At 37.1% G+C, this 12,859-nt stretch overlaps 1 long non-coding RNA gene across 2 annotated transcripts in view; it reads right to left on the reverse strand.

Moving 5' to 3' along the window:
- LOC137854675 (uncharacterized) overlaps nt 1-12,859 on the reverse strand; it is a 139,273-nt gene that overhangs the window by 83,187 nt on the left and 43,227 nt on the right. The window contains exon 2 of one of the 2 annotated variants that reach the window (XR_011095328.1): nt 5,110-5,200. The exons of the other annotated variant lie outside the window; for it this stretch is intronic. This is a non-coding gene — a long non-coding RNA (uncharacterized lncRNA). The remainder of the gene's footprint in view (nt 1-5,109; nt 5,201-12,859) is intronic. 2 annotated transcript variants of the gene reach the window in all.

The following is a 12,859-nucleotide window of genomic DNA, read 5'->3' on the forward strand; positions in this document are numbered from 1 at the left end:
GAAGGTCTTCAGGTATGACTGATCCCTACGTATGGACTGAATGAAAGATCAGTAACCAAAGACTGCATTTTCTGCTTTAGTTTATCACACTATTGTACTCATCAGAAATTAATAGTCTTATTACTGTGGTGCCCTCACTTCTCTGATTAAAAAAAAAAAAAAATCCTCAAAACTAGAGCCCTGTAGGCCAAAGTTTCTAGTACTTATCACAGAAAGAAGGAGTTCTGCTGTAAGCCAGTATTTTTTGTAATTAAGTTTGCTATGAAATGAAGGAACAGTACTGGGAATAGGACCAAACTTATGTCTCCTTCTCTGAGGTGACCAGGACTCTAGAGAATGAGATGTTAAACAAAAGCTGAACAAGAAAACAATTGTTACTTCTGACCACTACATTGGAGTAGAACCCTACAGGGACATAGAAGACAGAGATTAATGAAATAGAACTTCTATGAATAGGACTTATCTGTTTTGTGGAAGTGAAATGTATTTGGTAAGATAACTGAAAGTAGACATACACTTCACGTTGACATTTAAATCAGAGGTTAAGAGGTTTTGAAATGTCCTTTGCAACTATTGTAGCTGTTGTTCGTCTGTCTAAGTAAGTTTCCAGTTTTCACAGCAACAGGCTGAGGTACAGTATTTGAAAATCGATGCATTTCTCATGAACAGCTTCATCAACTGTGACTTAGAAAAGACTTTCTGAAGCAAGCAAGAGACAGCACTTTTGACAGTGATAGGATTCCATGTGATGGAGATCAGGTAACATCAGCCTCACACATCTGCTATTTTTCTCCATGTTTGTGGACAGCTTTCTGTTATTCATAGAACTGTTCGAGCATTCAGCATATGCAGTAGAGTTCCAGTGATTTAGAACCATCTGCTTAAAGTTTAATTTTGACAAGCTGTTCTGCTGAAGTTCTCACACTGTTGTTCAGGCTTTTACCAAATAACTACTAAAAGCCACTAACCACATTTGCAAGCTACTTTTGGTAAGTGTTCCTGTTCATTTCTTAAAAAGATTCATGCTAGTTAATCCAAGAACAAACAAGCAAGCAAACAAACAAACAAACAAGCAAAAAGCACCCAAAACCACAAAGTCAAAGTAATATGCCTTAACTGTTTCTTGGTTATAATTTGGTTTTCAAACACACTGTCAGGCAGAAGTGTACACCTCTGGAATCATCACGTCACGAAACCTTTTCAATCACCCATAACCAGTTTTCTTTCAACATATTATGCACCCTACAATGCTCTGAGTACTCATCATATTCCTCCATTCTCTGCAGAAGTAAGCTGGTTATTTTTGTTGTCATACCAAACACAGGTCCCTCTTGAGCCTGCTGGAGGAGATCTGCCACATTGTTCCAGATACTCTCAACCAGCATAATACAGCAAAATATTGCCATTTCCAAATGCTATGAGAGGATTAAATTCTGGCAGATTACCCCTTGTTTTTCTTTGCCAACACTTCTAAGATGACAAATAGATTCATGGTGTTTGTGTGCAGACCGTTGTGATCACTTGGTCTATAATGTATATAATTTTCTCAGATGCTGAGTCAAAGCATGTTTTTTAGAAAGATATCTAATCTCATTTCACAGACTCAAAACCACAGCACATCTATTACCTTCCCTGATATGTTGTTAATTACATTTATTGTCACCATTTCAAGGTTGAATGTGCATATCTTGTTATGTTTTTGTCTGCAGGATTGAAATATTTCCTTTTCCTTCATGATCAGATTGCACTTCCAAGTAGAAGTAAGTATCTCTATATGGGAATCAAATCGCCTTTTAACCCCCACTTTGATTCACAGAATAAATTGAGTTCCTAAAGGCTCAGTTAAGAAGGTTTGCTTTACAGTTATCATGTTGTTTTTTTCTAACATCCTCTTTAAATGCAGTTAAGAGATGACAAATAGTAGTACGGTAATAGTCTGAACAACTGTATTTGCAGTGGCATATTCTTACTCTATAATCTCCTCTCTATACATCCAAAAATTGGATCAACGCATTAGGACACTCATATACTATGGCTCTAGTGTACCTTCTGAATTACTGTTTTCCAAAACAGTGTTCCTATACTTTACCTAGAACATTCATTGTCCCTGGATGAATTACTTTATTTTCAGCTCTTTGAAAACATGCTTATTTGGAGAGTAACCATTTAACTGAACAATTCGTATCATTCTGTAGGGGCAACCTCTCCTGTTATTTACTATCCTATTCATCACTGTGTCACCTGCAAACTCAGACAACATTTGATGTTGTTGTCTACATTCTTGATAAAATTATTGAATAGAACTTGGCAAAGTACTAGTCCCTTGGGATATTGCCCCACAAATTTACAAATCTCTATTAACAATTACATTTTGAGATCTCAGCCTCTTGCCTGCTTGATAAAATGACTAAAAAATCTCTTTCTTATTTTTCTATAAGGCAAATTTTTAATCAAGCATCAGGTGGTAATAGCTCTAATATTCTGATGAAATTCAGATACACAGTTCTGTATTACTATTGTATACCTGGATGTGATTAAAAACTTGGATGAGGAAGGTAAACATGGAAAGGCACCTTTTTTAGTGTCCTGTCACATGCTTTAAAAAGCAGCAAAATGAAGTACCAACAATTCTCAGGTCATTTGGATTACAGCTGACTGGAAGATCTCAAAAAGTAATTGAGATCTTGATGAAATATTACATTTCTAGCAGGGCTCAGGGTTGACCAGAAATAATGCTGATATCGTTTAATATTGGGATCATTTAATATTGATCTAAATGAGCTAGAATTAAATACAGAAAAACATCTGAGTGACTTGAAGAATGATGAATGATGATTAAATAAGGCCACTAACAGAGTGTAATCTAGGTAGTATGATGAAATGGTCCATTCAAACAAATTCATTTGAATGCTGTCAAGTGAAAATACAGGTATGTGCAACATAGGTGAAGTTGCTGATTGGAAGAACAGGGAAGTCTTTAGGGACACATTAAAAGGGGAACAGGAAGTATCAATATAGATGCTGTGTTAGTTGGGAGACTAATACTGTATTAATTAATTGTTTAATTGATGCCAATTAATGTAGCCAGTAGATACATTTTTAGAAGGCTGCTGAAAGAGAAGAGAAGAGCACAAAAGAAGAAAAGAGAAATCATTAGTTCTAAATTAGTGAATAAAAGCATGCAAAAACCTGAAGATTTTGAGAAAACTAAAGAATTAAAATTAATAATAGTAATAAAAATAATAATAATACGTGTGTCCTTGTACTGGATCTGGCTGAGATGGAGTTAACTTTCCTCACAGCAGGTCATGCAGTGCTGTGTTCTGCACTTGTAGCTAGAGCAGTGCTGGTATCACCCCTGTGTTTTGGCTATTGCTGTGCAATATTGGCACAGCATCAGGACTCCCTCTGACCCTCTGTAAGCCAGCAAGAGGTGGGGAGGGGACATCACTAGAGCAGCTGACCTAAACCGACCAAAGGGATATTCCATACCATAGGGTGTCACACTTAGCAATAAAAGCTGGGAAAAGGGAAGGAGGGAGGGGGCTCTCGTTGTGTCCTCCCAATCAACTGCTATGTGTATTGAGGCCTCACTTCCTATGACATGGCTGAGCATTGGTTGCTGATGGGAAGTAGAGAATAATTGTTTTTTCTTTCTCTTCCACACAGCCTTTATGTGTTTTTGTTTGATTGATTGTTTTTCTTTTTTTTTTTTTTTTTTCCTTTAATTTATCCTTATCTCAACCTCTGAGCCTTTTTTTTTTTTTTTCCCCATCATATTTTCTCCCCCTACTCTTCCTTTGTGGAGGTGGAATGATAGAGGGGTGTACTGGAGATTAGTTGGCTGTCTACAGTCCTTCAGTGACTGTTGTTAGCCACCAGAAAAAAAAATAATCTAACAAATAAAAATATATATATTTTTTAATAAATTTATTAAAAAAAAAATCTAATCTAAATAAATCTGCAAACTTACGGAGGGTACACTCTATCCCATCATGCAGATCATTGATGAGATATTGAAGAGAAGTGGCCCCAATACTGAGCCCTGGGGGACACCACTAGTGACTGGCCTCCAACTGGATTTAACTCCATTCACCACAGCTGTTTGGGCCCAGCCACCCAGACAGTTTTTAATCCAATGAAACATACACCCATCCAAATCTTGAGCACCAGCTTCTTCAGGAGAATACTGTGGGAAACACTGTCTAAAACCTTACTGAAGTCTGGGTAGACTGCATCCATACCCTTTCCCTCATCCACTGAGCATGTCATCTTGTCCTAGGAGATCAGGTTCATCAAGCAGGGCTTGCCTTTTATAAACCCATGCTGACTGGGCCTGATCTCCTGGTGGTCCTGTAAGTGGTGTGTGATGGTTCTCAAGATAATCTGCTCCATGAGCTTCCCCAGCATGGAGGCAGACCAACAGGTCTGTATTTTCCCAGATCCTTTTTCCAGCCCTTCTTGTAGGTGAGCATCCCATTTGCTAGCCACCAGTCTAATGGGACCTCCCCTGCTGGCCAGGACAGCTGATAAATAATGGAAAACAGTTTGGCAAGCCCTTCCATCAACTCCTTCATTACCCTCTGGTGGATCCCATCTGGCCTTATAGACTTGTGTACATCTAAGTGAACTAGCAAGTCTGTAACCATTTCCTCTTATGAGGGCTTAATTCTGCTCTATGTTCCTATCTACCAGCGCAGGGTGCCAGGTACCCAGAGAACAACTGGTCTTACTACTAAAGACTGAGGCAAAGAACGCATTAATTACCTCAGCCTTTTCCTCATCTCTTGTCACTATGTTTCTCCCCACATCCAATAAAGGATGGAGATCCTCCTTAGTCCTCGTTTTCTTGTTTCTGTATTTATAAAAACATCTTTTATTGTCCTTAGTGGCAGTAGCCAGATTGAGCTCAAGTTAGGCTCTCCTAATTTTCTCCCTGAACAGCCTCATGACATCTTTGTAGTCCCTCTGAGAGGTCAGCTCCTTCTTCCAAAAGTCATAAACCCTCTTTTTCTTACTGATCGCAAGCCACAGCTCTGTGTTCAGCTAAGCTGGTCTTCTTCCCCACTAGGTCATCTTTCAGCACACGGGGACAGCCTGCTTCTGTACCTTTAGGATTTCCTTCTTGAAGAGTGTCCAGCCTTCCTGGACTCCTTTGCCCTTCAGCACTGCCTCCCAAGGGACTCTGACAACTGGTCTCCTGATGAACCAAAAACAAAATTGATGTGGTTTATTGTTCAGTGGTGGTTGCTAGAGTCATTGTAATTGTTTTGCAGCTGGTGTATTGTGAGGAATGTTTTAACAATTCCAATTCGTGTCCATAAATTCGTGTCCATAAAGAATAATTCTGTTTGAATCCTGTCTGCCTCTGGGCCCTGCACTGGCAATTTAGTTCTTGAACCACAGATGCAGTGTGTCCCAGTCTCCCCCTCATTCTAGTCAATTTATCATGTCTTCAGAAAACACTCCTTAAATTTATGAACCTGTTTGCTTTTGTTATTCCAGACTTCTATTTCTAACAGTTACAGCCTTTTTTCCTGTCTTTTTCGAGATTAACTTAACACTGCTATAGATGTGTCTGTGAATGGCTGGGGAAGAATGTTTTAATTACTCGTGAAGCGTCAAATAAGAAAGCTGTTTGTGTTTGATGTCTGGGAGTTTCAGAACAACTGATAACAACTAGTGACTGTTATGAGATACTATGTGGATCCTTGGTATCTGGCCAGGGGGGGCCAAGAGATTAAGAGGAAGAAAAAAGAAGCTGAAGGACGGTTGGGAGACAAGACCTGTGGAGAGTGTACAGAGAGTGTTCCATAAACTTGGAATAGTGCCGAGTAAGTACAAAGGGTGAGAGGAAGACTACGAGCCTTCAGCATGAAAGACCCCTAGAGACCCCCAGAGGAGACTGATGCGCATGCTCCAGTAGGAGGGACTGGACCCCGGAAGCTAATTATAATAATCTACTTTTTTAGAAGTAGTAATGAATATGTATTAGTCTAGGTGCATAAAAATCAGCTGCTTGATGTAACTGGTGTGCGTCCTGGTGGAGCGGAGACTCCCGGTGCACCCAGCGCTGTTTGCTTACCTCTATTCCTTTATATTCTTTTAATAAATCCTATTTTTTTATTTAATCCTAATTTGAATCCTGAGCCATTTATAACATGTATGGTGTGAAGTTAAGCAGTAACATTTCTAATTGCCTTTCATAATAAAGGTACATACAGATATATATAAAGTGTCCATTGGTCCAAAATGGAATCATTCATTCAAAACCAGTTTATTTAGTTTGGTAGAGGATTAACTCAGTATTTAGTGGTTAAAAACATCTATTAACAAATGCTAGCAAAAAACAAGTGGTTAAGCATTTTCAGAGGATCCTCTCAAATTACAGTCCTAATGCCTTCCCTCTCACCAGTACAATAGTTCTGTAAAAGCCAAAAGCCAACATTGCTTCCCAGATTCCCAGTATTGTGCATTTGAATTTACTTTATTAAAACTTTTCATCCTTGCACTGCATGATGCTTTTTGATAAGAAAACATCAAATCAGATGTAGCATCTGGAATATTCCATTAACTATTTTGTTAAACTATTTAGATATCTGCATATACAGTAAATGAAAATGAGATTAAGTATGATAGTATGACTTGTTTCATGTAATTAAGTTATTATATATGAGCAGAAAAAATACAAAGTAAGTTGGGGAAATTACTATCTTGTAGCACTTATGTTTCAAAAAAGCTTTTTACAGTCTTGCCTTTTCACTATGTTGCGCTTTCCCTTCAGAATTGACCATGGGCTGCTGAAGATAAGGAAGGACCAAAGGAGGTTCTAATGTTGACAGTTGGCTCTTATATGGTACCTGCACACTATCTCTAATATTATTTAATATCTTCCCTGCATTTAAATGTTCAAATAAGTTGTCTTTATGGTTATGTAACTGGGATTACTGATTTATTTCTAATTCATTGAGAGATCACACCCAGTTATATGGGAAGTTACTTGCAACACTGTTGTAATCAGTTAACCACCTGAATTCAGCTTGATTGCAACCAGAAGTGAAACCTCCTAGAACACGTTTTCTGTATGTAGGTGACCTCATAGCCTAACACACGAAGAACTAAATTCTTCTGCATCTTATGGTGAATGAGAAGTATACAGATAATTTTACATTTCCTCTTTGACCAATTCATTGCACTCTGATAGATTAAATAAATGTGTCTGTATATGTATGTATTTCAGGCTCTAAATCTTTTCCATGTATTTTCTAGTACATACGCTTGTGCTTACAAAAGTAATAATTCTATTTTCAAAGTGTTTTTGACAATCTCCTTTTTATTATTTTCAACCAGGTCTTTTGTAATAAAGACAAACTATAGCCGTATAGAACTCTGATCCCCTGTTAATTTAGTTTACCAAAGGGTTACATCCAATTGACCAGCCACTACCTCCTTAAATCCAATTAGCTGGCTGTGACCTTTTCTATGGCTGTGTTTTTGTATTTTCCTTCAGAAATTGTCTTGCCTGCCTCCAAATAATTTCCTCAAAAAGTCTTTTCTTTAAAAGCCAGACAGAAAAATATTAACTTGATAATGCTAGCTAAAGTGTCTCAAGATTTTCTCTTGCCATTGAACATCAATTACTCATGAGTATGGGCTTTCAATAACTATCATTACTCAAAATCCATCCGAATTTGTAACTTCATTTTATAACAAGTACAAAAACAACCATGGAATTACAAACTAAATCTGTTTCCTGCTGCATGGTAGCCTTATACTAAAAACAAAAAAAGGGTAAAACCAACCAACCAACCACCACCAACAACAAAACTTATATCTCCTTAAGGTACTGAGGTCAGTGTTGCCAGTATAAACATCAGAATTTGCTGTAATTGTTAATTTCTTTTTCTTAAATTGCCATCAAATGGCTTGTTGGTATCTGCAGTTAATTCTGTACTATACATTTCATTTTGAGATGGTTTGTTACCAGCTCAGGAACATAATGGCTGCCTGTTAAAGAGGATAAAATACTCAAGGCTGAATTTATCCCATCTAATTTGTTTACAACCACATTTGTCTACAGATTTTTAATCTGCATAGTCATGCGCTTGGGCTAAAAAGAAAAAAAAAATAAAAAAGATAAACACTGCCAGGGCATGATTCATCTCATCCAAGTAGAAATATGACAAGTTGCTGATGATCCAGATTTATTTAGGGTTTATAAAAATGAAAGCTGAGCACGAGCACCTGAGGAAGAACTTCATACTCCTAAGGATAAAATTTCTAGCATCAGGCATAAATATCCACAATGCAAACATGTCTGAGTCAGTCCATTTTGCAGTTAGTGGACAGAAATAAGTACCTCAAGGACGTAAACCCTTTTCTTCCAAGGTAGCTACTACTAATGTAAAACTATGTAAAACTAGTCAGATGAATTTCTGGCAACAGTTAAAAAGAAAGATGAGACAAACCCCACCCTACCCACTCTATAAACCCTATAGATCTATCTTTGAAAAGCTGCAGCTGTGTCTATAACATCTGTAGCATTTTCTGCTGTAAATTTGCAGGACTTTATCATAAATTTATAAAAATGAACAAAACCAGCATTCAGACTTCACTTCCATGCTGAAATTCAGCCTGTCTCAATGCAAATTATTCATGCAAGCAGAGACCATTGTAACACCACCTTTTAAGTAGAAAGTATAAAAGGAAATGTGCAGTCTTCATGGTTTTTGTCATTCAAAAAAATATATAAATGAATAAAAGAAAAAAGATATAATCCAGGTTAGAATATCTCTTTAATAGTTGCTTTGCAAAAAGGATTTTGTTTGTTACTGTACATTACTTCTTCAGGTGATGGAACAGTTTAGTGTACTATTTGCTATTCCCAAAACACCAGATTGAAATCAAGCCTTCATTCTTAAACTATTTTTACATTGCTTTGTGCTTTTTTTAACTCCATTTCTGCAAAAACCTATTTCAGCTCACACCATCTAATTCCTACTCATATATAGCTCCGTTAGTGCTTGATTCATTCTGATGATTCTTTTTTTAGTTGCTATCTAGCTTTTCAGCAGAAGCGAGGATAGAATTTAATCCAATACTTACTACATTTCTCTTCTACCAAATAAAAACAATTAGGTAATACATGGGAGAAGGTGTGGATTATAACTGTATTCTTTTTCCTAACATACTTACTAAATCTAAAACAAGTACCTTGGACTTGTATCATTGTGGACTGGTTTGCCCAGCTTCTCAATGACTGTAGTCACTGGAAGGATACTCAAATGGTGAATTTTGAAAAAAAAACCACCACCACCAGCACCAACAACAAAAAGAAATATAGAAAAGAAAGTGACCTTTCTATCCCTCTGAATGACTAGTTATAGTTTCAGACCCCTATGCTATCTTGAAACAGCACGATAACACTGAAGGAATATATTAAGCTCCACAGTCTAGACTCTGATATTCCTCTAATATTAAAGTGAGCTATGGAACTGAGTCAGAACAAGGTCTTTTTTAAAATCAGTTTTTTTTTTTTTTTTTTTTTTTATATATATATATATATATATATATATTTATTATTATTTATTATTCTGGAAGATCAGAGAATTCTAACATCTTCCAGCTCCAATGTGTACTGTACATATTTTATACTGAAACAACAAATGCAGTTTGTTCACAGATAAATCAATACTAGATATTTATACTGGAAAAAAGTCTGTGCAACCCTTCTAGGACTAAAATGTTCCTGCTGGTGAGAAGAAAAAAAGAAAAAAGAAAAAAAAAACGATTAAGAGGCTGCTAAAACTAGCAAGAGCTAAGAAAAGAACTAATCAGCTTCCAGCTCGGCATTTCAACACTCACTGCCAATATGCAAGATCTACAATTCTGAAATAAACACAAAATAATGAATCTTGTTTAAATTGCAGTTCAGTTTTCTTAGAGTAACAGAGAGAAGGTTTCCAGCTAAATATATCTTTTCATGGAAAACAAAAGCAATAACAATTCGCATTATAATGTTATACAAGAACTAGTAAGGTTTTCTGTAGTGGTTTCCATCTCAAAAGACACAGAAAATTGAACAAATACTCCTTGTGACCAGTTTCCACACAGGCTTCAGTCTGACTCAAGATCCACGTTACCATGCAAGGCTGTCTCCTCCTCCCCACAGCCCTGGCCTGGACCCCACTGGGGCTGGTCCAGCCTTGTCTTGGCTTTATCCCCAGAGAGGAGCACGATGCCTGGGGCTGGAGCTGTCCCAATGCCCCAGCTACCCTGCTCCTGGCAGGTGGTGGGATGGGCTCTGGTTCCAAGCCCTGCCTTGCTGCTGCAGAGAGCTCCCACTGCTCCTGGACCCCCATGGAATTTCCATCCCTGACATTTCCATCATCAGACCTAAATCTCCTTCTGAAACCTTCTGAAAAAGATCCTCACTGCTCATACACTTGCACCTGAAGCTTCCCCCTCCCTCTGACCTTGTCTGCCTCCTCTGCTTCTAATTCATTGCTCTGTTATGATCCATTCAACATTGCAATCCCCCACCAGTAGCAGTTCCACTTCCAATACAGTGTTAAACGCCTGCCACTTAACTTTAAGTGCTAATTGCCTGGTAATGAAACCTTTAATCATCAGGTGATTAAAATTTTAATCACTAAAAGGCCTGTGGAAATCCACTACATAATGCTGAAGATTAGTTCCTAAGTTTCCTTAACATGTGCTTCTAGTGAAAATTGCCTTATGTTGTAGACACCAACAGACTACAGCATGTGAAATCTGAAGTTCTTCAGCAACTTCTGTGCCAAGAAAATGGTTAAGGAAGTGAAAGATACAGATGTAAATGTAGACTATGGTTAATTTTAGATTATTATATTAAATGGATTTTTCTTTTTAATCTTCAGGTTTCCAAGTCACTAGGAAAAATATATTCTTGCATTAACCTCCTAGCAACTAGATACAATCTGCTTCTCCAATCAAATTGTAGAGGACAGTTGAAAATCTAGCTTGAAAAAATATCTAGAGGGAGCTTTAACTACTTTGTTGTACTGAATGAGAAAGAGTAGCTATTGTGCACATGGATCAGATCTTTTCATCATAAAAATTTGCATTGAAGTTTAGCACATGGATTCCAAATTAACATGCTAGACTGTAATGACACTACTAGTTCAATGAGCCACGAACTAAGAAGGATTTACCAGACAGAACAAGCCATCTGCTACAATCTACTGTATCCACTTTCAAAAAAAAAAAAGAAAAAAAAAGAAAAAAAAAAGTCTATATTTGAAAAGTTCCCTAAACTCAAAGATGTCAGTATGCACATTTCAGATGTCTGTCTTGGCATTTCATAACCATATATTAGCTGGTGCAGAGTAGGAAATCCTTTACCAGTCAGACAAACAGGCAGAATAGATTTTCAAAACTGCATTTAGGAGCAATGCAAGTATCTCTGAGGACTTTCAACATTCTCCCACAAAGATATGTTTTTACAATACATTAATTATCTTGGGTTACCTTACACTAGTAGCAAGAAAATATAAAACATGCATCAGAATGGCAGCATCTGACGTCAGGCAACTGTAGCTAATACGGAGTAAAGAAGAAGCTGGTCTGCACTTCTAAACCTTTGCAAATAAGCTTTCCTGACATTGAATTTGTTGCATTCCCTTATTCCATGGCTTTATTGCTTTTCAGGCTCATAGACTGCTTTTCCTTATGCATGTCCTTTGCTTTTCTAGCAAAGCAAGTGCTTCATGCACTCTTTGTTACCATGCTGTAGCTTCCTGTGATCATGAGCATACCAAGCAATTCAGCTGCTAGAAGTCTTATTAAGCATAATACAATTCTGTGTGAACATGTAAGGCAGATAATCGCTTTGCAGGCTCACAAAAAAATTTGAATGTATCAGCATATTGCTCCATCACTTCTGAAGCATTAAAAAGCATTTAAAGCATTTTTAGTCTTTTAGATGAAGAGTATGATGATAATTCTTTACCTCTATACTATCACAGAAGTATCAAGAAATTGAGAGGAAGTAATGGAGCTGAAAAAAAAAAAGTTTTCACATGGTCAACAGGAAGCTTTGCAGAGATAGATATGCAAAACACAGCCTCACACATCTTAAAAACAACTGCATAGATTTGCCTTAAACTAAGCCTGAAAAAAAAGAACAATTTTTCATCTGGAAGAAACAAAATATTTTTAAATCCAAAAGAATGGATCAGTGAAAAGCATTACATATTGATTTATAAAATAGTTTAGTGTATTCCAAACACGCAAAATATTTTCTGTAATGTTATGATTTAAATGTAAAGGGAGAAAACTCCCAAATACAAGCAAACCATGTGTTTGTTGTTATTATTTTTGTTTTGTTTTAGTAATCTTGTATCCAAGGCTAAAAGTATTTACTGCTGCCTAATTTACAACTGTGTTTCTATTTGCCTATACATTAGCTTCATATTATTATTGGTTTATCAGTGATTGGAGACATCGTCAGAATGAAAGGCGTTATAAAAACTAAATTTTATTCTATTCTGGTCCATTTGTAAAGGTCAACTCAGCAATGAATCAATGCAGTACTAGAAGGGGGCAGATCTCCAGAGACTGGAGATATCAAAAGGGCTGACAAACTGTGGTGTTTCGCAAAATCAATTCACTACAAGAGACATGTTATGCCAAATCCATGCCTCCTACACTAAGCTGGTCGTATTGCATTGATATCAAGGGAGTTGAACCTGCTTACATCAGGTTCAAATGAGACTCAACACGACAGTCGTCTGGGATACAAATTCCTCCTAATATATGGAGTTATACCAAGGATCAGTCTGGCCATGTTGCTTAGCATTGCAGGTTACTTGCCTAGTTG

Source organism: Anas acuta, chromosome 3 (assembly GCF_963932015.1).
Source record: "Anas acuta chromosome 3, bAnaAcu1.1, whole genome shotgun sequence".
Classification (NCBI taxonomy): domain Eukaryota; kingdom Metazoa; phylum Chordata; class Aves; order Anseriformes; family Anatidae; genus Anas; species Anas acuta.